The sequence below is a fragment of the Calonectris borealis genome, chromosome 1 (genome assembly GCF_964195595.1).
Source record: "Calonectris borealis chromosome 1, bCalBor7.hap1.2, whole genome shotgun sequence".
Classification (NCBI taxonomy): Eukaryota; Metazoa; Chordata; class Aves; order Procellariiformes; family Procellariidae; genus Calonectris; species Calonectris borealis.
The window spans coordinates 194923106-194948226 of NC_134312.1; the positions used below are offsets into that span (position 1 = coordinate 194923106).

Here is a 25121-nt window from a genome sequence, read left to right on the forward strand (position 1 = left end):
CCCCACTTGCTGGGCTTGGGTGGGAAGAAGCATCCCCAGCCCTGGCAACCCTGCAGAGGGACGCCCGCCCCCGGCCGGGGCCAGGGCGCAGCCGGGCAAGGGGGCAGCTCGTCTCCTGACAATGTCGGCCTCAGAAAATTGTTGGGGAAGGAGGAACGGGGCAAGTGGTATTGTAACTTCCCCATGACTCCAAAGGTAGGCACATCTGTTTTGATTTTTACATGGGACACATTTTTGCTCTGTAGGTGCAGCCAACAATCAATGAAACATTGTTTTAAATTATGGAAAGCTACCCCACACCCTCACTAATGTTTCATCAATGTGCTCTGTATCAAAGCTGTATTGCACAACCATCATCCTTTAGAAAGGAAAGAAAATACAGTCAAGTCATTTGATTATATCAAATATTATCCTTTGCTACTGATAAAGTATCACAAAAGCATCATTTAGCAAGTGCTTGATGACCAAAATATGGATATTAAGACTGCATTTTCTCTATAGATATTTAATATAAATGGAGCAGAACAAATTAAGTACTACACATAATAAGTACTATATACACTCTCCCAGTCGCTCGGGTACATGCTTATACTCAGTTTACTTCATTTATGTGACCCCAAGGAGGGCCCATATGTTAAAGTGCAGGTCAATTTACTTAGAGCTGTATTTACTTTTTAAATGGATGGCACCAACCTACAAAAATGATAACTGAAGGAAGAGCCATCCTTTCATTTAGTGAGAAATAAGCTGCTTGTAATTTTCTCGATAGGCCTATCTCACAATCACATATTTCTAGACAGATAAAACTGCCTGTTTAGCAGACTGTTCAAGACTAAGTTCTGATGGGTATTTTTGTCCTTTTTACATAACTACAGACACAAACCAAAATAACACCCAAGCAAAAAAAAAACATATAGTCCTACACCTATTTGGGTTAGTCTGGATTAAAGTTTCCATTTTCCCTATGGCCACTTTTGCTTTTGTAAGGTATTGAAGACATACATCTTTCCTCCTTCATACTGACTTCTTTCTGCCTCTTCTCCTTGTCTGCCACAGGACAGGAACACTTAAAAAAAATAAAGTTAAAACTGAGGGGCAGATCCTCAGGTGCTGAAAATCAATATTGCTACAATGAACTCAATTTATGCAAATTTTTATTAGTTGCAAAATTAGGCCCTCTGGATTTTAATTGCACTTCAACATCTGATGTACCTTTTGATAACAAGAGCAGAAGGAAGGCAGTTCTATACAAGCCTTTAATTTTCACTAAAGGAAGAAGGTTTAAGGTTTAATGAAACATTTTTCAGCTAGAATTTCTGCTTTCAATTCATAAGTACATACACACTCTGTTCAGTAACTCCAATACTTCATATTCATTTCCAGGTACCTGGTTCAATTACAAAACGTTCAGAGAAATGACTTCATTAATAAGGCAAATCTCTATCAGGGGAGAAATATGTTCTTACAGTTAAATCATTTGTGCTGGCATCAGGCGTTTTGGACCGCCTTGCTGCTCTCCCACAGGCTTTTGGTGTGCTCATGAGCAAGCCACCTACAAAGTGGCTCCTCCAGCCTGACCATGGGCATTTCGTGAAAGCCCCAAGTTGAGAACTTCATAGCCCTGCACTCTGCTGTGATCCGTGCTCATATGAGATGTCTGCTTCTCGTTGTGGAAGGCAGAATTGGGCTCTAGCAATGACAGTTCTGGTCTGCCTGACCCCACATGTATTTTTCTCCCCCAAAATAGGGTGATCTCATCCATATTGCTTACTGGGACCAGTCTCCCAAACCATGCCCATGCACAGTGCTAGATGGTGCAGGCCAAAACCAAGCTGGGGGAGCCTAGCCTGAGCCTGTTGGGTTTATTAGTGTAGACAGAGCACTGTAAGAGGGAGCAAAATACCTGCTACTGGTGCACCAGTGCTGGGTCCATGATATGGAGACAGGAACACCTGACTTGTCTAAAAATATGCTGTCTTGTCTAGTTAGGTTTGTGCAGCCTCCAATACCATCAGGGCACCATTGGACAAAAAGTAAAACAGCCACCTGGTTCTTCGGGTCAGAATTACTTTCTCATGGGAAAAAAATTCCCCCAACTTTTCTATGGGAAAAATTGGCTCTGTGGCTTTTCTTTGAGCCAAGATATTTTGTTTTAACTTGGTTCAGTAGGAACCTGGTTTCTGTAACAACACTGTATTGTATGACTGGGTTTGTAGTTTTAGCCTCCTCTTTCTCCTGTGGTTCACTCCCAGATTAGACGCTATCTCTACGGGTACAATACACTCACTCCTCTCGCTCTCATCTCTATGACTGCAATGCGGCGCTGGAGACGCAGCCTGAGCCCGTGGTCTTACCCACCAAGGACAGAATGACACAATAGGCGATTCAAACTCCAAACCCCATCAGGCAGCGTAACACTGCAGAAATATGCAGCTTTTGTGCTTAGCTGGGAAAAGATGAAATGTTCAATTGTTTCTGAATCCATGTTTTTCAGAACATTCTGTTCCACAGTGCGTGTTGATATTTTGACTTCTTGTCCCAAAGTGGATGGAAATTCCAACTTTTGTTCAGCCCTTGCTGCAGCCCCTAGCTCCTGCTATAATAAAAGCAAACCAATTACAATAAAAGAAAAACAGTTTTTAACAAACAGTTACACAGTTTCAATGATGCCTTGTACAAGAGTTGCAGTATTTTAAAATTAAGCTTTATTCTTTACAGAATACAAAAGATTTCAAGATCTTCATCACAGAAAAAGGCTAGTTCCTATTAGTTGCATTACATTTTGCGTGCTATATATTTCTTCTTTGCCTGACTCATGACAGGACTTCCAATGTGAAACATATAGTACATTCTGCTCTCAGTTACTCTGGTGCAACCGCATTGATTTCTGCTGGGCTTTGAATACTGTTCCCACAACTGCATGTTCGCACACTCAGTCAGACTTGCTCTCTGTTGCGCTCCTTTGGGACACAATTTCAAGAATGAGTCAAGATGCCTAAAAAGTGCAGTTGTGGTGGTTGTTCAATACAGTTCACTCCTGACAATAGTTATAATTAATCAGGGTTTGTCACTCTCACTGACATTGTGGTTACTTCTGAGTTTTGGGTGGGATTTTTTTTTTGCAAGATAGAAAACTATGGAAAGCAAAGATCATTTTTAAAAATAAATTCCAGGAAAGGTTATTATACCATGTCGTGTTATTGCTCAGAGTGCTTTAAAATTGGCAGCTAGGTTATGATTTGGGATCAGATTGCTGTGCTATTTGTTTGCAGAGGGGTAATGATTTTGCAATACAGAAAGCACCGCCTAAAGGATAATGAAGATAATGAATTAATGTGTTCTTAAGAGCAACACTCTTTCTTTCACATGGCATATAAGAAGGTGTACCTTCTAAGAGGCAAGGCTGGCTATAGCTTTGTAATTCACAGAATTGTTCCAGATATAAACATCTGCCTATATGCTGCATGGTATCACAATGAGACATTTTTAAAAATTCAGCTTTGATTTTTTGTTGCTGTTGTTGACAGCTGAGTTGGTTAGCATACTGTCATACTAGACTATGATGCCTAAGATCACCATTTTTCAGAAACACCATTCTTTCAATGCCTAAGACTTTAAGTATCTCATCCTCTGAGGCACTCAGAGTGGCTGTTTGAAAGTCAGTGACTTATTAAAGAGCAGGAGAAATAGTAAAACAGCACTGGAGTACTCAATGTCTGAGGACTCAGCTATATCAACAACAATGAAAAGGAGAGCAATCTCTACTAATCAGAAGTCTTCCCTTACAAGATCTTTTCTCTACCATTTTTACAATGCTTTATGAACTTTAAAGATCAGGTCTGATTTGCATGTGCAATGTCATTGCTTTTTTATTTCACAGTTGCTAGTCATCGTATAGAAGGTAAATTTCTGATTAATAGATCAACTTCTAGCAGCTTGAGTTCTCATGTGTTCAGCTTTCTGTCAGTATTGTGAGCATCCTTTGCTCATTTAACTGAGTAGTGGGAAAATGGCAATATGCTCAAAATAACTTCTGGTATAAACATGGATTTTGTGTAGATACATCACAGAGATGACGTGTCAGAAAATTTTTCCAACCATTTCTACAGGCTTAAGGCAGGGGAAGATTTACAGAACATATCAAAGGCTTCATCTGCAGTGTGAGCACCCACATCCTGCTCAGATGAGCCCAGGTGCTGTCCTCACTTGTGTACAGTGCCTTGCTGTAGACACCATGCACCTCAAATACCTATTCCTACACTGTACATATGCTTATTCCTACTCTGTGTGTATATGCTCAGCACTAAGATTTGTGGGTGCATGCTGCAGATTTCCAACTGTCAGAAAGTGTGATCGTTAAGAACTAACTTGTGTTTTTTGTGGCACACCTTACTTTTTCCTCACAATTCCAGCACAGAGGTGATTTGGGTCTGCTTTGCATCACAAGTGGAAGTTCAAACCTTACATGAAATGTCCTGTTTTCACGACAAAGTAGGGAACAGATCCTTATGGGCTTGCTAAGCCTGAAGAACAAGTATGGCATATTCACAGCACACTGGACATGCTTTAAGAATAATGCAATAGCTGTGCAATTCCACTGCATCCAGTGGTACATGTCAGGGATAAGAGCAAAGTTAGAGAATGGGATCATAACATTTTGGATATCAGCAGTGGAAGCAGAGCCCCCAGGTGAAGGATCAGACTTTCCTGAAACTGCTAGAGGAACCTTGTCCCAGTTCCAAATGAAGGTGATTACACTGGTGCACGGGTTGATGGCTGTGCACTGCTGGAAGTGGATAAACCAGACTAGCACAGGTGAGCGCATAACCAATGTGGTACTGGCCAGTCAACTGCTGGAAGTTTGCAATGGGATCTTATCATAGAATCATAGAATCATAGAATCATAGAATCATAGAATCATACAGGTTGGAAAAGACCTCTAAGATCATCGTGTCCAACCGTCAACCCAACACCACCATGCCCACTACACCATGTCCCTAAGGGCCTCATCTACACGTCTTTTAAATACCTCCAGGCATGGTGACTCCACCACTTCCCTGGGCAGCCTGTTCCAAGGCCTGACCACTCTTTCAGTAAAGAAATTTCTCCTAATGTTCAATCATGGTTTACAGCAAGCGGATGGCTGAATGGCATAAGGAATATAACCTATAGTCAGTGAAATTAAACTTTTTGGTTGTCATGGGTATGGCCAGGATTTGCCCTGAGGAAGGAGGAACCAAAAGTGTCAGAGGCAAGATATACTTCACTCTGGGTCTGCAAGACATGTGGTCTTAATTGTAGGTTCATTAACAGCCATGTGGGAAGCAGACGCAAGATGTGTAATGTCAGGGTATTGAGGAAGCCTGGCATTTATAGGCTGGGACAAATAGGAACTCATTTTCCTCTTAACGTTGTTGTTATCAATGAGGTGTTAGGGCCAACAATTATTCTGGAGGACTGGCTTTGGCTTTATATGCCTTGGAAAAAGAAGTTTAGGTTAAATACAAAGCAGTTTCAGTAATACAGTGGAGAGCACATTTAGCGGGTTAAATGGAGTGTACATTTACATAGCAGACATTAACTAAAAGAGCATTTGGATACCACTGGCGACAAATACCATCCAGACTGTAACACTCTGCACTACAACAGCAGGGGTAAATTTGAGCACTTTTATACAGAAAGAATCTAGGGGGGCTCACAGTTTTTGGACTAGTCCACACACCCAGAAAACTATAACCCTCAATACTGAGCCAGGTTCAGAGCTAGCACAGGGAAGATCACATCTTCCTCCAATATCTTCACAGTGTGACATCGGGGAGAACTGTTCAGAAAAGCATGTGACACTTTATTGATTAAATGGCATGGGAGTCCTAATACATTAATTTAAAAAGAAAAAGTCATTCCATATGTTCTGTTATATAACATTGTATCGGTGGGCTATTTTGTAAACACTTTGTACAGATATCTGTACTTCATGAATGATAAGAATCCACAAGGAAAGAGCTATTATCTCAGGATGGGTAGGGAGGGATGCTGTTAGTATTTGAGGATTAAAGTATGGCTTCTGAATTTCAAGTCTGTTGCCTTGTATCTAGATTTTTAGATGTAGAGGGGAGTGTCATAATCAATTTCATCTAACATCTGTGTCTGAGAGTTGTATGAGGCATCCCATGTGCAGTCTAGATGACATGTATGTTTTGCAACTTAGTAAAAAATATTCTTATACTTTTCGTCATATTTATTTGTTTGATGGTAGCTTCAAAACCATTATTATGTAGAGAAACACACGTAATAGAGAGTGGAGGAGCCCTGTAAGTGAGGAAATATAGGGACCTGAAATACATCCATATGCCAGTAATGGCCATTATACTCTCCATCCTATTTGTTACTGCTTGTGAAAAAATATAGTGGAGAAAGGAAAGGACTTTTTGTTTTAAGATATTCAGATGATTCAGTTTGCACTGAGCACAACGGAGTGACTAGAGTTGTTGATAAAGGCAGTACTTCAAGAATGGCCTTCTGTGATTAGGATAAAAAGAGGCTAATCCTAAACTAATAATGGGGTGATTGATAGTGGCAGAATGTCCCTTCCATACTCCACCCTTCTCCACTCTCCCCTGCTTTTCTGCTAGCACGAGTATCCCTTAGAGGATGCACAATGACTGATGCCTCATTTTCTCTTTCAGTTCTTCACTGTTCCCAGATTATTTAAACCAGAGCATTTTAAGCCTAATATTAGCTGAGCAAGAAATACCAGCTCTCTGGAACCCCTCCCAGGGAGCCATCAAAATGAGAACAGGCTACAGTTACTGCCTGAAAATTTTGGCACCTATGACCATCGCACATTATACTGGCCAATATGCTCTGAAAACCTGGTCAGTGCTTTTATAGCAAAGGCATAAAACCCAGCAATGACTGAGGTAACCACTCACTGAAATCAATTATATAAAAACCCTACTCAAGCTATGAAAATAACTGCATAATCATGGTAAAAATTGCAAAAGCCTGCTTATGGAACAGTCAGCGTTGTATGTTGGGTTTTTTTCTCTTCTCTTTGCGTACCATTTTGAACATATGAGATCAGAAGGGATGTAGCTGGAAGTAGAAGACAGAAAATGAATTATGAAAAGTCACTTTATATTCTCTGCTCTTAACTGAAACTGAGCACTCTCCAGAAGTAAACTGTTTCCTGTAGCAGTAAATGTATTGGCCAAAACCCGGGAAATTCCTCCCAAATATATTTATATTTATATTTATACTATATGTACTTAGAGGTAGTAATAAATAGGATAGATGGCCTTAACAGATTGTGGATGTGTTTCAAGTCCATGCATTCCCCTGCCTGGGTCCTATTGTCATTCCCAGATCTGTCCCTACATAAGTCTTCCATTTTTTTAAAGTAATCTACTATGTCAGCTTTCCTAATTAGTTGTCTGAGTCTCGTTGTTGCAGTTGATCCATGTTAGCTCTACTCAGAACATGGGATTCCTCCTCGAGATCATCTTCTGGTCTGTATTAAACCACCCAATTGAAAAGTGGAGTGGGGGGAGAAAAAGGCTGTGTGCTGTGGGTGCTGAGCACAACATGTTTGTACTCCCTGTTGCAAAAACTGGGAATTGTTGTAAGCTTACGCTAGGGTATTTATATTCCATGTGCTTGATCTACTCATAGTGCTGAACTCTAATTCTTGTGTACTTTCCCAGATAAATTCTTTGCATGCCGGTAGGTTATCTTTAACCTGCCATAGCAAGGATTAGATGTGTCTAGTGTGTGGTTCAAACGGTGAATAGATTTTTCTCAGAGACAGAAACCTTCCTGAAATCAGAGAACTGGAAAAAGCCAATGGATAGAACATAAAAGGAACAGAATATAAATTCAAGGAGTCTCAAAAATAGCAGTGGTGACCTGTTTGCACTCAAGTCCAGGTACATGCTAAAGCCATGAATAATAACAACTTGCTGATGATCTTTAGTAATAACACCTGGCTAAAATAGCTGATTGTGGATGCACCTAGTTGCAATTATGTCCAGAAACAGGATGAGGGGAAGGGCATCTTTATGAACCTGAGCATAGAGATAGCCCATTTTGCTGTCATCCAAAACCACTCATCCAGAAACAATGCTCAATGATTATATAGTACTGCTACTGATGGGCCCAATCTTGCTTGCAAGGATATCCTCACTAACTCCAATTATCATTAAATCTGACCTACTGGATTATCAGTGAACCTTTTTATTTCTTGCATCAAGCTGGTAATAGAAAGTTTAATGACCATCAAGATTATTTGCAATGCAAGAAAGACACAAATATTATCAGATAAAAGGAGCACAACTGAGATTATCATGGAAACAGAATAAAATAGTAATTGATGTGGTTAAGCTCTTGAAAGTTCCCATTTTGTTTAGCTAACAAATTCTTTGCAAAAAAATGTCAACAAGAGAAGCTACAGGTAAAAGCTGAAACCTAAGACATTGAAAAATGAAGAAATGGGTATTTCCAATGTAATATAGCCATGGTAGCCAAGGAAAAAACAATGATGTGATTTAGGAAATGTCCACAGCACGAGAAAAGATCACAGAAGACTGTGTAAGAGAAGTTTTGGTGGAGGGAAGAGCAGAGAGGCCACAGTGGAGCGAGGTCAGGCCTGCGTACGTGAAAGCTTATAGATGGTAATTCAGTATAATGGTTCTACACCACGTGTTTGATAAACTGAGACATGAAGAGAAGCAAGGAGAAGCAGTAAGGTCAAAGATGCATGAGAGCTTGGGGCATGTCTGATACTATCTTTCACTGTCTTTTGATATGAGAGGACAGTGGATTATGATACCCTTTAGGAAGCAGGGAGGTTGAGAACTAGGAAGCAAAGAGAATAGATTTAGGAAAACAGGCGAGGTTTTAACTTCCTCACTAGCAGCTCCAGAAGGAGGTAGTCATATGACACAAAAAGTGTTTTAATTTGATAATATTCTCTAATGCTAAGAGAATAGCTTAACCACAAAACCATTCATCTTCTGCTATGTTCCACGGTTTCATCACCACAAACTACCACGAATAATTCAGGAAGCACTTTGACACCGGTCTCATTAATAAGACATATAATCAAGGAGATGTTTAAATAATGATGTAGAAAAGGCAGAAGAACTCAATAAATATCTAATTTCATAAGAAGGCAAAGAAGTACTTCCCAGCTCATCCCTAGTAAAGAAAAAGGATGTTAAACTGAATGCCTCTGAGGTGTGGACATTAGAGAACAAATGGGTTAGGTTAATTTTTAATAAATCTCAGATTATTATGGAAATTTGAGAAGACAAAAACAGTGCTAATGTTATGTCAATGTTCAAAAAAGGTTAGTGCATTGGCTGACAGGTCTTTTAGCATGGAGTCAGCCTGGGCCCAATAACAGAAAAACTGGTAAAGACTGAATCTATAGCAAGAGGTAGGAATAGAATTTCAAGACATTAAATCAGTCTGGTCAAACTAATCTCATTTTTTGTACTACAAATTTGTTTGATATAGGATGTGTGGCAGAGGTTTGTAAGGTATTTGCCTTAGTATCACATGACAATCTGATTAAACAAGTAGTTCTGAGACCTAACAAAACCTGGCTTTCTAGGGAATTGTCTCTTCCTTGGTTAATTGACTGTTCAACAGTACTACACTTAGATTTTCTGTTTACTCTGCATATATCAACACAGGGCTATTATTTCTTGCTGCAGGGTATTTCAAAATGACAAACATGCTGTCATCTTTAACTATAGGAGCTACCCAATGGATTCAGAAATCATTGAGAGTGATATTTGAACTCTAGTAGCATTTTCCTACAACTATCTACTTTTATGAAATATATTTATCTTTAGGATATTTATCTCTCTGCAAATGTGCTTGAAAATCACAAACAGCCTCAAAAAATTGGCGGGGTGAGGGCAAAACCAGATGCCTTTCTTCGATGGGAAGAAGAGTACCATGAGCACTGTAAAATCCTAACAAACAACAGTTCTTACAGGGGTTGGAAAGCCTCTATCTGACAGACCGCAGAAAGCAGAGATCAGTAAGAAATCATAAACAAATAACAGTATTTCTAAAGAAACCTCTCAGATATTAGTATTAGAAAACAGCAGGTTATTCTACATGGTGAAAAAATAATAACAAGTATAGGGAAGCCATGGGAGACATCTATACGGTGGACCATTAAAAATACATTTTAAGAAAGTCAAGTTCAAGCTCCAGCAGCTAGGAACAAGGAAGTAAGCAGTAGCACAGAACTGAGGGATGTATCCTGGAAAGCATTAACTTCGAGAAGGGTTTAGAGATCACAGGGAAGAACTGACTCAGTATGAGGTAACTGTGTGATGGTGTGGGGAAGGGGGTTTATTCTATCCGGGGTGTAATACTAGAAGAAAAGTATTTTACATCTACACAAGGAAGGAAGGACCAACAGGCTTTTAAACCAGACATAAGCTAACGGGCTACACCACATGCCAATGAGTAGGTATGTTTACACTGGGCTACCTAAGTGCTTGCCTTAGGAAGGAGGAAACTTCAGAAGTCATCAGAGGCCCCTGAAATCCATTATTTTGAACTTTCTGCTAGGTACATGATGCCAGGGTCTGTTCTTTGACTTGGAGACAAACTGGCATGCTCTAGCCATGGCCATACTATTTGGTTCTCTTTAACTCCAAGGCAGGATAGCCACCTGCCTCTTGGGCAAGGTCGCTGACCCAGGAGTTAGCTAAATCCTGAATGCCAAAACAGCACCAGGAATTGCTCCAACAGTTTTTGGAGGGCATTGTGGTTTTTGCAGGTGTCAACTCAGTGATTCAGAAGTCATCACAGTGTAGTACAGAGAGCTCTGTACAGTAATTTACCCTCCTGGAAACGCTGTCACCCACACTGCAAACAGATGTCACCAGCCCAGCCACCATGGAGCAAGGTTCTCCTACACACCTAACCCTTTGACGATGTGTATTCTGCTGCGCCCTGCAGTCCCTGGCTCCCAGGCTGACTATATCAAGTCAATCACTGAAGCACCTGCAGCATCCCCACCACTCCCATCTTTCTCCATGCTCATGCAGGTGGTTTTCTACAATGAAAGCTAGAGTGGGGAGAGCCTCTTCATCCCAAGCCCTTGTAAAAGGACACAGGAGGTGGAAGGTTTAACACAGAGAGGCAATGTTTACCTCAAAGCATCCTAATTTCTGAGTGCTTTACTTTGGGGATTTTTGCCATTTTTGCTATCTAGTCTAAGAAAAAAAGAAAAAAATGTCATGTTGTTATTTCATAGATAGTCACAGAATTAATGCACCACACTACATGCTACATATTCATCACCATGGCAGAAAACTCTGGATATTTCTGTATTGTGCAAGAAGAAGTAGTATTTTCTGGGGCCTAGACTTCTTTAATACGCCCTTTCACAGATTTTATTTGCAATCCTCAAATAAGTATTAAATTCCATCCACCTTTTTGTGCTTGCACCTCATAGCTAATGGAATCCTGAGACATCATCTAATCAATATTCACTTATTTCATATATTCACAGAAGTGGACTGCCATAAAAAATAGAAGATTTTTGCTTTTATCCATTTAATATAATTTACTATCCGTGTATAAAGTATGTTATTAAAGCACTATAATCTTAAATCTGATTTTTCAGCAGACCAATGAAAGGCATATCTACATTCCAGAACTATGTCTCTGACAAATTTCAATTTTTCAGCAGTTTTCATTGCAATGTGAGCACTGTTCAGATGAAGATTGAATAAAAGGGCTTTCTCACCTTCTCACACACTTATTTCCACCTAGATAATAACTCAACAAGTTTTTCCTTAAGAATACTATCTCATATTTGAGAATCAGTATATCAGATTTCAGCTGAAAAAGTAAAACTTAAAAAAAAATGTTCATAAACAACTGTACATCATCCTTTACATGGCTAAATAAATAATTTTAGCATAGCATTTTAGCAAATGTTATCATATGTGTCACCTTTAATTTATCCTATTAACATATCACCAATCACAGTATCAGCTAATTTTATGGCCCACTAATCTTTTAGCATATGATGTAATGATAGTATCAGTTATTAGTAATATAATGATATTATGAATGGATTTATGGGAATATGGCCAGAAATTCATGGCCAAATATCTGTTAAGAATTGATAGTAATGGGTAAAATTTTCTGCCTTTCTGATGTGCCACAACTTCTTTGAAATCAAAGAGATAAAATCCTTTATGTCATTTTAGGACCCAGAATTTGCTATTGTTCTGTTTATAGTGCACGGTACTATAAACACTTTTTTTTTCCCCCCCCAAAACCCTGACCATATTTTCCAAAACCTTGACAATTGCTAAAATCACTAGAATATTAAATCACTAACCTATTCTAGATGAATGGGGTTTATTGAAAACAAAATATTGTTATATAACAAACATCAGATTTCCTCTTGCTATTGAAAATATGACATGAGAAAGTCTTACTGTCTTATTTACTTGATAGTCAAGGTTTCATAGTCATCTGCTAGCCATTTCCTTCACCTCTTGAATTAACAGAGGTTGAAAAATTCACTAGTAACTTTAGTTTCTTTGCTCATTACAGAAGCTTTTGGATAAAAATTAACACAAACATATTATCCGGAATACAATAGCACATCCATTGTTATTTGTTAAATAATGCCTTAAATGACATAAATGCTAATGTGCCAAAATAGCATGATACATCTGTGCATAACCCCAGTTTCTAACATATGTCAAGGTATGTTGTGTGAGCCATTTGATTCCCAAGCTCAGCAATTCCAGTTACTTTATTCGATTCCTTTTAGCTTCTAGCATAAACAGAGGTAAGAAGTAGGCTCTGTTGTACTATTGCTTACACTTCGTAAGTGTACTACAGATATGAGGTAGTGTTTTATATGATGTTCTGAGCAAAAAATCAGAAGTTAATGGGAGTTCCCTGACTGACTGAAATGAGCTTTGAGTTCAGATTTTAACCAATAAAAAAATTCTTGCAACCATCTTTCCCAAATTCTTGATGTCTTCCTTTTCTTTCTCCAGTAAAAACAAGTCCCAAATCCATAAAAAATGTCAGGAAAATATATTCTACTCCTTTATAATTTTTTCAGTCACTGCTGTAAGATGCAAATACACCACTGAAAACAGTTTTTCCAGCCATCCAAGTTGCATACTTGAACTGCTTTTTAATTGTGTTTCAGGTTACAAATATATTAATAATTTATTCTCTTAATGTCCAATTTATGGTAAATTGGGTGCCTTGTAGAATAAGGGCAGAAGTGCACAGCCAGAGGAAGTAAAGGGTCAGCATAATCACTGGCTAGACAGTGTTCACAATGGAAGATGAAAGACTGCATGTCAGTAGAGAAATGACAGGATCCTTCACTTAATTTCATATTCTAATGCTGTAGGACTTTCCCTTTCCGAAACCTTTACAGTCAAATAATGTATATAAAGGAAATGTAAAGTATTTGGAAGGTATGTGATGACACATCCTTAAAGATTTTTTTTTTCAAATCATTTTTTACCAGATTGTTTTATTTGTGAATTCCTGGGTTGGACAACTGTGTACAGCAGACTTCTCAGTGACTTGGAACCATGGTTCTACTGAATTTAATGAGCTCTGCTCTTGTGCCCAGAGGATTTGCCCTCATGTTTTAAGTGGGGTTGGCGTATAAATGAGCAGCCACTTCTTAAAGACCTTGGGAAGCTCAGCAAAACAAAGTTCTGCTTTTGCAAATCTGTAAGCAAGCTCTGGGACTGACAGAGAAGTTTATTTACTGGCGGGGAGATGAAAAAAGAGCACAGTGGAGGGCAGCAGTGTAAGATTAAAAATTGTCAGTCTTTAAAACAAAGATTTAAAACTTTAAAAGGACCAGGCCAGATCCAGAAGGAGATAACTCATGCGCTTAGCTAACTTAGCTGGACTGGGACACCTTTGGAGGCTCTCCAAGGTGCAGTTGACTAGAAGAAGAACTGGGATGCTTAGAAGGACTAGATTGCCACTCTTAAGCGTTAGTCAGAGTGGACTGGTGATGACAAACACTGGTTCCCACCGACCCCTCCCAAGAGCAAGATCAGTAAAATTTTTTTTTATTGCTTACAAACACCAACAGGTCAGGAACAGAAGTCCAGTTCCACTGAAATCTGGCATGTAAGTCTGTTCCTTTTATGCGGGTAAGCCTTCTCTATCTGTGTAAACAAAACTACTGCCAAGAGTAAATGTTGATGACTCCTCAAAGAGCAGAAATCAAAGAAAAAAAAGTTCTGGCTAAAACAACAAACAGAATGAGTGAAAACAATGAAAGAAAAAGAGGAAAGGAGAGAGGGAGGGAGGGAGGGAGAGAAGGAAGGAAGGAAGGAAGGAAGGAAGGAAGAAAGGAAGGAAGGAAGGAAGGAAGGAAGGAAGGAAGGAAGGAAGGAAAACATGGACAGAAACCCCATTTCAGATGAGTGAGGATTACTCATCTAAGCAAGGATTTGCAGAATCAGCATGATCAGGAACACAGTTTTATCCCTAACTTCTCCAAATACAGATGGATCACCTGAACTTGCTAATTCAGAAAACCCTCTCATGAATCTATTTATAGTATTGGGACCTGAACTGGCTATCTCTTGGGGTTTTTTTGCATGATATCAAATAATTAATTGAACAAATGCTGAAACTAAAAGATAATCTGTCTTTAATATAATTGTTTAGTTCTCTAAGGAAGACCAGGATTTGAACATTTCATACAGACACTATAGTTGTTACGACAGTTTATTTTTTTCATTCGGATACTGTGTTTGCTCTGCTTTTTCTTTCAGTTAGTTTTGAAGATTTTTGATGCAAACAGGCTGCTCAGGAGACAGTATTCCAGAATATTTTTTTCACTTTTATTTCTAAAAAATGTTTTTCCTCATGCATTCATGCACGAGTATAATTAACTCTGTGTACTTCTGCTGGCCTGCAAGTGCCTGCAAGCCCTAGTAAAAAAGAAGGACCCACATTGCACCAGGTGCTGTTCAAATACAAACCAAAATGATGGACTTTGCCTGGCAGGATTTATGCAGTAAGTAGCAAGAAGATTCACACACATCACTTTTCTTCCACGGATGCTGAAGCACCTCACAGGAAAGCAAAATGAGTTATCTCAGTTTGGAAAGGATCAAAATCTAAGTAGAAATACAATGATTCAGAGCAATTTCGTGCAGCAAGTCAGTGGTGAAATGGCAACTAGAGGCCAGAGCTGGCCAGAGCTATATGCAATTCCCCTTCTGTTTAGCTCATGAAATGTGTCGGGTCTGAGGGCTAAGCTTTTTGTCTTACTGCAGTATTCCCCGTGCCGCCGGATTCTTTTCTTTTATACCCTCTGTATACCTCGGTGACCTGCATCCTTCCTTATGTTGTTCAGAAAACATTGGAGAACTGTACTGATTTTTCTCCCTCTCTTGAAGGAAACGATCAGACTTACAGAAACTCTTTGCCATCGCATATTGCACCCAAGCAAATGTCCACGTTTCTATTTATCAGCACTGCCTGCGGGGGGGAGCACTGGAAGGGTCTGGAGGGGTCTGGCATCCCCAGGCATGGCCGCAGGTGGGCCGCTTACCTCAGGGCCTCTCGCCCCTGCCCGGCCAGCCCGAGGGCTGAGACCAGCTCCAGCTCGGGATAGGGGACGCCGCGATGCGGCCCTGGTGGGGTTTTTCCCTCCCATTCACCTATGGAGGGATATGGAGACGGAGGGACGGGCAGCCGAGCCACCGAGCGGAGCAGTGCTGCGGGAGGCAGGGAGGGAGCGCGGGCACCGCCCGGGCCGGGGCGGGGAGCTCCTGTGGGCCGGGCGGCGGCGGGGCGAGGGGCCGCGCTGCCGCCGGAGGAAGGAGGTGTCGGGGCAAGCGCTGGCGGGGCGCGCTGGGCCGGGCCGGGCCGGTCGGGGGGGAGCGGGAAGGGAGAGGGGTGTGCGGTGAGGGCGGCGGAGGGGCCGGCAGGAGCTCGGCGTCCCGCTTGCCGTGCCCTGGGAAGGGGAGTCCCGCCTGGAGCTGGGCTGGGCGGCGGCTCCTGCCCCCGGGGAGGGTCGGACCCCGCTGGGGTCTCCCCAGGCCGCGTCCCCCAAGCAGCGCCGTGACTGCCTGAGCCTCCCCGGGGCCTACGGCCCGCCTTCTGGATCCCAGCGTAAACCAGGCGCGTAAACGGGAGCTCAAAGTTTATTTCCTTGGTGTAGAACCGAGCGCAGGGGGCACGGCCAGGCGCGAGGGTCCGGCAGGTGCGGGGCCGTTGGGTCCGTCATTCCGGGAGGGTTCGCTCCTCATGAGCCCCTCGGGTCGAGGCCCCGCGGGGTGCCTCCGGTGCAATTTTCTGAGGCCGGTGGTCGGGCGGCCCAGCGCTGCCCTGCCCATGGCTCCATTTCCTCGGACTTGTCAAGGACACAGGCTGCAGTTGCAGTTTTCTGTGCTAGCCCGACACCAAGCCGCCTTCTCCACACGGGACCTTAATCCCGCATGCCTGCCTTTGGCTGTCGGGGTGGCATAAGGGCGTTTAGGCAACTGTGAGAATCGGCCCTCCCAGTATTTTGCCTATTTAAATAAAATCTTTCTCTGGGACATTATTTCCAGCTGGTGAAGCTGCTTACTGCACAACTTTGATGGATGCTTCACTGTGCGAAAGGAGGAACAAGTCCTTGACCTTGCGAAGGGTAAAGCCCTGACCTAAAGCGTGATAGATGAGCCGTGGATTGGAGAGGTCTGTGAGGGTTGTGTATCTGCCCCCTCGAGTACCTTTACAGTTGCTTCATCCTTCTTTCCAGAAGAGTTTGGCCGGGAAGCCTGCATGCTTGCAGATTCATTGGCATACCTCTGCTCCCAAGTTCACGTCCCTCCTTTCCCAGACTCTCCCAAGCCCTCTGCCGTGTGATTTGGGGGGACGGACCTTCTGCGCTGTGTACTGCATTATGGTCAGGAGTTTCTGTAGCATGATCGACACTGGGGAGTTTTATACTTGCCCTTGCATTTTCTTTCCTCCTGTAAACACACTTGTATTTTACTTTCTTGTATCCCGCTATTTGTATTCCCTACTAATTCTTCCAGAAGGAAATCTGTTTAGAATATGAGCTGTCAGATGTCATTCCGTATTATCAGAAAACTATGTTGCTATGTTTTAAGTACATGCATATTTCAGGGCACACTGATCCATAATGTTTGCATATTTAATATATATTTGCATTTATGAATCTCCATGCCTTTTGGAGCATTGCCAGTCGTGGAACTGCCTGACTGGAGAGAAAGTAGGCAGCCAGAAGGAAAATGGTTCAGTGCCTGATCATCTATCGCATTCGGTACAATAAAGCTCTTTGTTAGCTGGCATTTCTAAAACTATGATGTTGATACAAGCAAAACCAGAGCTCATCTGCCATTGTGTTTAAAGTAGTTTATGTTCCCTACCTATCAAGTGGTATTTAGTTGAACTTAATAATAAAATAATAGTAATAAGCACTATACCTTGATGCAATGATATTGTTAACACCTGTTGATTCTTGGTAAACCAAAATTATTTTAATTTCACGTTTAAAAAAAAGCATCTCAAAACACATTTGGAAGTCAGCAGTGTAAAATATGGAATGGGTCTTTATTAGTTATTCCAAGGTGTAAAAACCAGTTAACAATTTCACTACTAAGAATGAAGTCTAATTATGTATGATGGTATATAACATTCTTTTGTGCACATTCTGCTTGTTAATTTTCTCTATTGCTCCTATAATTTAGAGCTTATAAAATTAGTTGTTGTTTTGGTTTTGACCACAAAAATCATTTTTTCATAGTGTTAGACACATTGAAACATAAATCTGTATGTGTATGCACTCAAACATGAAAAAGAGGTGCATATGCGAAGAAAGGTAGCCTTGTAGTTAAGGTACAGGTCCTCAGAGGCAGGAGATCTCATCTTCTATCCTGCTTTATGTATTTTCTCTTTGACCTTAGGGATAAAAGTTAATGTGGTTCAGTTTTTTTCCTTATCTGTAAAATAGTGATCTAAATATGCACCTGTCTTGCAGAAATATTGTTTATGGTAAGTTGTTTCCGCTGGCAGTAAACTTCCTGACACATACTGATTGATAGTTATTTTGTGTATTACCCTTTAGAGAATACTATCAATATGAAATCTAGTCAGTTAAGAGCATTCTTTCACAACAGGGATTAACTGACCTCCATTTGTACTGTGTGTGATGCCCTTGAAAGGGGTAATTTCATTCCTGCACTGGGGTTTACATGGCTGGTTGCATGATCAGCCAGGTCTGGAAACTGATCTGACTGAAAACTAACCTGGCAAAACTCAAAAACAGAAAAATGCTTTTGGCTAGATGAGTTTCCCAGTGTTGCTTTAATGCTGGCAGAAGGGAGTGGACAGAAACTTGCAGAGTGGGGCAAAAGGGAAGGCAACAACGCTCATGTTTTTGCAATAGTATGTGGATTTAGTTTGTCTTAAGCTGACCATGAAACTTCACCTTAAGGAAAGTATGTTATGGCAATTTGTGTACTGCAAGTATCTATCTATTGAAGACTCCCTGGTCACTTTTCATGGGCTTGCAATTACACTGCTGTGTTGTGCTCTCTTCTTCCCCTCTCTGTGTTGCTATATAAAAGACACATGCAGGCACTGTCGGTGCAATGATTGCATGAAAGAAGGGCCGTCTGCAGCGGAGTTGGTTGTATTCAGAAGTATAAAACGTATGTTGCATTTCAGGTTGACGGTGAGAGAGTGGAAAAAAAGACCATTTTGCATTTCATGTCCACTTTAAACAGATGGTGACAATTTAAATACAACAGTAAATCATGATTTACATCTGGATTAAGAAAGCATATGATAGATTTTTTAAGAAATAAGATACTGTATTAGCATGTCTGGCCTATAACAAGAATGTTTATTTAGTGTTTATATTGTAGTCTTAGAGAAAAGCTTACCAGGCTGGGGCCCAAAGGGTTTACAGGCTCAAGAGTGTGGGCAGCAAAACAGACAAGCAAGCAGTCAAGAGCTGGTGAAAATGTGTGCAAGGTTACAAGGACAGTTACATGTGCACAACTCCTATCCAGTCAGAAACAGTAAAAAACCGACATGCACACACACAGTGCCTTCTTTCCAAATGAACTGCACAGTGATTCAGCTTTGGTCACATCTGGAGAACTTCACCATATGTATGAGCACCAGGTGGCCAGCGTGGAGGTTTTGATGGAGTTTAGTGTGGCATCACGCCTGGAAGCGTTGCCAGTGGGCCGGGGCAGTCAGCCGCAATTTACACAAATCCCCTGTGTTGTGAAATCGCTCTTAAGGTGTAGGTGGAAGAGAGTGGAAAGCTGCCAACATCTGTGTGTTCTGGTTTTGGTTTTTTTTATTAAGATCTTGAGGTTATATGTTTCATTGGGTTTCTGTTTTATCTGTATTTAAACATTGTGTAATACTGCAATAAGAATACATAGTAAGCTTCAACCTGGCGCTGTATTTGCATACCGTAATCCATAGTTCCAACTTGCATGAAATGTCCTCCCAGAGCCATGGAAGTTGCTGTTCCCTGGACAGGGTCAAAATTAAGTTGAAAAAAATGGTGCTCCTGTGATTCCTAGCCCAAGCTCTGGGAGGCTTCTCGTACCAGTCTTTGTGGTATTGCTGTTTTCAAAGGCTGAACCCCAACAATTTTAACAAATTGTTCTACTCTGTGGATAGGGTTGCTATGGAAATGAACAGGGCTAACGTCTCTGAGAACCCTACTAAAGAGCACTATGCAAGGGGGTGGGGGGGAATTTAAGAAAGTACAGCATGCAGGGGATTAACCTCTTAGATTTGTGCTCAGTTCCTGTGGGCTTCAGAATTTGGCCCACTGGGTAGGGATTGGGGTGGGTTTTTTTAAGTCCATTCTAGAGAAATGTAATGGAAATTGAATTAAACAAGATGCAAGCAAATTATTTTGAAAGTGGTCTCTAGGAGTAAGCTTGTATAGACATAAACATCTGTATTGCATTATTTTTTGTTAATGTCTAGCAGAAAGATGTGATTATAATGGAATTGAAGAGGTTATTGAAGCATAACGCTTTACACGGTTTTTTGGGATAGTTACAGTTTGCCCAAAACCTGAAGCAACTGTGGTGTTCAGAGCATTTGGATGGAAAAATATTGCTATGGCAACAAATTACTTTTATATTCGCATAAAGCAAAAATAGATCTCTCTCTCCCTTTGTGGGAAGCACATATTTTAAAGTGCATGAAAGATTAAAGGTGATAGGCAGAAACAGCTGCATGAATATATTTTCATTTTTCTTCATTTGGTTTATACATATTTCTGTATAAATCTGAAATGCAGAAATAATTTACAGCTAGAAGCATTTTGCAGCAAGAAAGTAGAAACAGCTTAGGAAAGAGAAAAAGTATAATATAGCCAGAACTACTTATTCTGATTGCAGTGTAGCAGTATCAGACTTTAATTGATTAAAACAAAATATCCCCAGTGTCATTCAAAAAGGAGGGAGAGAATCCTCTCTCTTCTGTGTGTACCCAGCAAAACTGAAATCATTTTGTATCCATAATTTAAGAAAGAGACAATATTTTTTATTTTTGATCAGTCAGGCACCTTGTCAAACTCAAGAAATAGACCTAGTGTCAAGATTATTGATTGCTTCATTTTAGCTGTGTGGTGCTGTTTTTTTTTTTTTTATTTAGAAGGCATGCAGCTTTTACTTTTGTGGGGTGAAGAGCTTCTGGTACATCTATATGCCGTGGTGTGTGCCATCTGCAAGGGAAGTATAATATGTCTACATTGATATGTAAGGTCTATCCTGAGGTTCCCTCTCAATTATTCTGAACCACGTGAGCTGTCTTCCACCATCTGTATCTCTCCGTAATGCGCAGCAGAGCAGCCCACATTTTGTGCTTCTTAACTGCAAAATAGAGGCCTCCTTGGAAGTGGTGTGTGAATTTCTTGGCTCTTTTTCCAGCTGGTCTCTTCATATGGACAGCAGAGAGAGGTACCGGAGAACTGGGGGTCGGAAGCAAGGAATATGAGGGAGTTTGTGGAACAATCACTTGCTGACCTCCCATTCTCAAACCTTCAGCCTAAGCTGAACAAACTGAAGGAAGAGGCAGTCAAGGTGTGAAAACTGGGTGAGCTGGAAGCGTGGTAGTTTCAGACTGGACTGCTTTAGGGCAAAAGTAGAGGTTTATAGACCTGCAGATCTGGATTTGAGGGCCACTTTAAAATTGACCCGAAGTACCAGGCAGTTCAAGGATAAATACCCAGGGCACAAGAGGGTCTGTGAAGGATTCAAAGGGACCACTAAACTGAAGTTCATATTGTCTATGCTATGAAAGTTTTAGAGAGGACATTTTAGGGTGAGGAAGGGAAGGCTCTAGATGTAATGGATGTAGAAAGGGGAATGGAAGAATCAGTGGGTTATTCTGCATCTCTGCAATACCTCATAAGCTGTTTCTGTACTGCTACAGAGCAGAGCAATTTGGGGCAAGCTGGCTCACATCCAGATTACTCAGGGCAAGCTCTTTATCGAGTACACTGAGTTCTTCCAAGCTGTGTGGTACTTGGCTGTGGGTCTCCCTGCACCTCAAGTGGTGCTTTTGAGGCCCAAAGACATAAATATTATCTTGTGGCTCTTTTCCTTTTCAGGTTGAATTGCCTGAAATAATGTGATACCTGTGTGGCAGCTCTCTGCAGTCTTGTTTGTGCAGTGTGAAACAAGGTGTGTGCCTGCTCTGGGATGTGGCAGGAGGTTATATGGAAGAGTTTGAGGGTCTGAAGCTGGGACTGTTGTAAGCCACCCCTGGTGCAGTTATACCTCTACTGCCTGTTGCAGATAGTCCCTGGAGTGAGCTCTCCCCCAAGCTGTCCTTGGGTGTCGTGGAGAGACCCAGAGTAGCCCAAAACATGATCAAAGAGTTAAGCAACATGGGTGAGCAGAGATCCAATCCTTTAGCTTGGTCTCTGGCTCACTTCAATGCTGTGCTGGCACAATTTTGACCGTGCTTGTACTCATACACAAATCCTGGCCATGGATCAGGAGTAGGCATGGGCCAGGGCCTCTCTCAGTGGGCAGTACGGGTGCAGCCATCCAGTACGGAGGGGTAAGAGGTTTTTGTGTGGCTGTTCTGTCTCAGTTGGCTTTTGTGTCCCAGTTGCCTCAGTGCCAGCACAGTCCCAAGCATGTTTTATTTACTGCTGTTGACTGCAATACTAATGCCACTAGACATGGTGTCACAGTACTATGGTCAGAATAACCCAAATAGAGTTGCATCCTAATTCTTTTTAAATCTCTGTGGCTAGTTTGTCCTCGGTTTGGAAAGAAAATGGAGTTGAATGGGTTCTATAATGGGACCCGGTCTGGACAAAATTTCAGTAGTTTATCTTTTCTGGCAACATTGTCAGAAAACATGTGTTGGACTCCATCCACAGCTACAGTGCTTTGAGTGCATGAACTAGGTATTTTAAAAGTTGAGTATATCCACACAATCCAAAATTATGCCTTTGAATGCCACGTTGACATACCCTCAGTTACACTGATGCAAACTTGCTTGCATCAAAGGAACCGAAGTGGGTTAGAGATATTTTTATACATGCAACCCAGAAAGGGATGGGAGAGACATGTCGTGTTACCCTTCCTTAATGCGGACCTCAGAACTGTAGGACGCGGCTTCTGCATATTCTCCCTATTTTTTGTGTGGGTGTGCAGCTGCTTTTTTGCCCTCTGTGCCCTGGGTTTTCTTGTGCTTATACATGTCAAATGCAAATTTAGTCATGTTACCGGTTTAGAATAAATGGTAAAGGTCTTGCATACCTTGCTATGTTCTGTGGCCTTTTTCTGAGAAGCATACATGGGGGGTAGCATACATTTCTTTTCAATTTTTCTGTCTTTTTTCTCTCTAAGAAGAAGGAAGATTGAGGAAAACGTGCAGCGTGACAGAGAGTGCACACATATAACTTAAAACATGTTTGAAGTAATTCACCCCATTTTGTAAAAAGAAGTAGGTCAGAATGAGGTATAAATCTATCCTAATCGAATATTAGTTGTTTACTGACTTGGTCCTGTCCTCTCACTCTTTCTCCACCCTTACTGTGTAGTTTTCCGGAGTCTTTCTGCTTGGCACTGTTTTTTTAATTACTTAAGAATGAATAGAGTTGGATGTGGCTGTTTTACCTCTTCTCTCCATGAGCACTCCAAATTAAGATGAGACTAGAGTGTTTTAGTAGCAAGTGGAGCATTGTCTCCCAGGGATATTCCTACCGGTGGATCTCTGCCAGTGAGAAGTCAAACACAGGAGGTATTCACAGGTATTGATTGTTCCTATTTTGTCAACCAAAGGCCAGTGACTGTTTTATTATTGCAGACCTTGCCGTATATTACCTCTAACATAACATTAATAATACAGTTGTGCATGATAAGTCGTCTTCTGCATAGGCATAAATCAGTATGGTGGAAAACAAGGAATTTTGGAGAGAGACTGCTATAGACTGTGACTAGCATATTCATTTATTCCTCTGTTGTTGGTGTAATCTAACAGAATTGCTGCACAAGTGTTTTTTGTTTAGTTTAGTTTAAGCAAGTTCTTGCAGAACAATGAACAAAGGGATTGGGGGATTTATACATTCCAATATATATACAGTGGCATTTCCATGACCCTGTTTAGAAGAGTAAAACTTCTATTTGTCTCCTGCTGATTCTGTCAACATTCACATGGTAAGTTCAGTAGAAATCCCTCAGGTATTCCAGTGTCAGACCACAAAGTCATTTCTGCCTTTTAAAGAAAATACTATGTTTCAAGGAACAGGGACTTCGGGGAATATTCCTCTGAAGTGGAGACTTGATGCCGCAATGCAAATGTAGAGAACTGAGAGGCTGGGCACAGAACTGAAAAACAAGCAAAATAAAGAGACAAAATATATATTTATATACCTTCTCAGTTTAGTTACCTTGGTGAAAATCTGCAGCGATGCTACAACATCTACAGAATTTCCTGGAATAGCTCAGATTAAAATATATGCCTGCCTGAAGATAAAATGAACCGCAGTAAACAAAGAGGAGAAACACTAACCTGTGCTGGCAGCAGATAGGGAGGAAAAATAAATGAGATCATGAGTTTGTCTTTCTTTCTTTTCACAAATATTAATCCTTTGGATTAATTCAGACCCACTAAGACAAAGTCAGTCATTACAGAATCCAATTACTTATTTCATTTCCTGGTTTCCAAAGGATACGCAACTCATGCAACCGTGTTGCCTTGTAGGCTGGTCACTCCTTTCCCCAGTAATTTCTTAAAATGCTGGCTGATTTTAACTAAAAGGACAGACAGGTAGCAGGCTTATAGATACCGTGTTCCAACACGCATGTAAAACTCAGTGTATGGGTAGAGGAAAGAAATCCAGACCCACCAAGGGACAGGTGGTTATAGTTGAGCCTTTTACCATTTTGACAGGCACTGACAATTGGCTCTTTCACGTGTGTTTGCTGCCCACCAGGGCATGGATATAGGTGTGTGTGATGCAGTGGGACACGTAGAGCACTGAAATGGTGACGTTCATATGAAATAGACACTGGAAAGCTGGTTGTTACACGCACAGATAATAGCTGAAGCTATTAAAAGCGGGGCATAAGGTAAGCACGGCGCAGTACTGGTGCCTGTGGTACAGTTCAAGCACAGCTTACTGCCCGTTGAACCGGTCTCAGGGCTTCGTAGGCGTAATGGCACAAAGTAATGGCAGAAAGGGTCTGAAGTATGGAAATCACGCCTACTTGTATCATAGAGCTGAATTTTATTCTGTTGCCTAGAATTGGTGCTGAATTGCAGAAACAGCAGAGGAGAGGACCGTCATGGAGTGAACTGCATCTTCTTCCTGCTGGGCTGTAGTAGTTTTGCGGTATATTACATCCTGAAAACTGCTGAAACCTGCCCTGTGATCCTAAAGGGAATTTTTCTCAGCCTGGGATTGGCAAAACACAGCACATTCCAGCTGCGTTCCTTCCCCACGTTGGTAGATGGCAGTTCCCCACTATAAGGGCTTTTGGTATTCGTAAAGCACCAACAAAGATAATCTGCGACAAGCTGGATTGTTTCTCAAATTAGAATTTGGATTTGGATTTGGT

General features: G+C 41.2%; 1 protein-coding gene across 2 annotated transcripts in view; it reads left to right on the top strand.

Moving 5' to 3' along the window:
- Positions 1-15823: 15823 nt before the first annotated feature.
- The window catches only part of LOC142077736 (putative tRNA methyltransferase 9B), a 47212-nt gene continuing 37914 nt past the window's right edge, over positions 15824-25121 (top strand). Inside the window, exons 1-2 of one of the 2 annotated variants that reach the window (XM_075139788.1) lie at positions 15826-15883; positions 16605-16731. The gene's annotated coding sequence lies outside the window, so the exon portion shown is untranslated. Of the gene's footprint in view, positions 15884-16604; positions 16732-25121 lie in introns of both variants that reach the window. The other variant, XM_075139787.1, reaches the window with a different exon arrangement.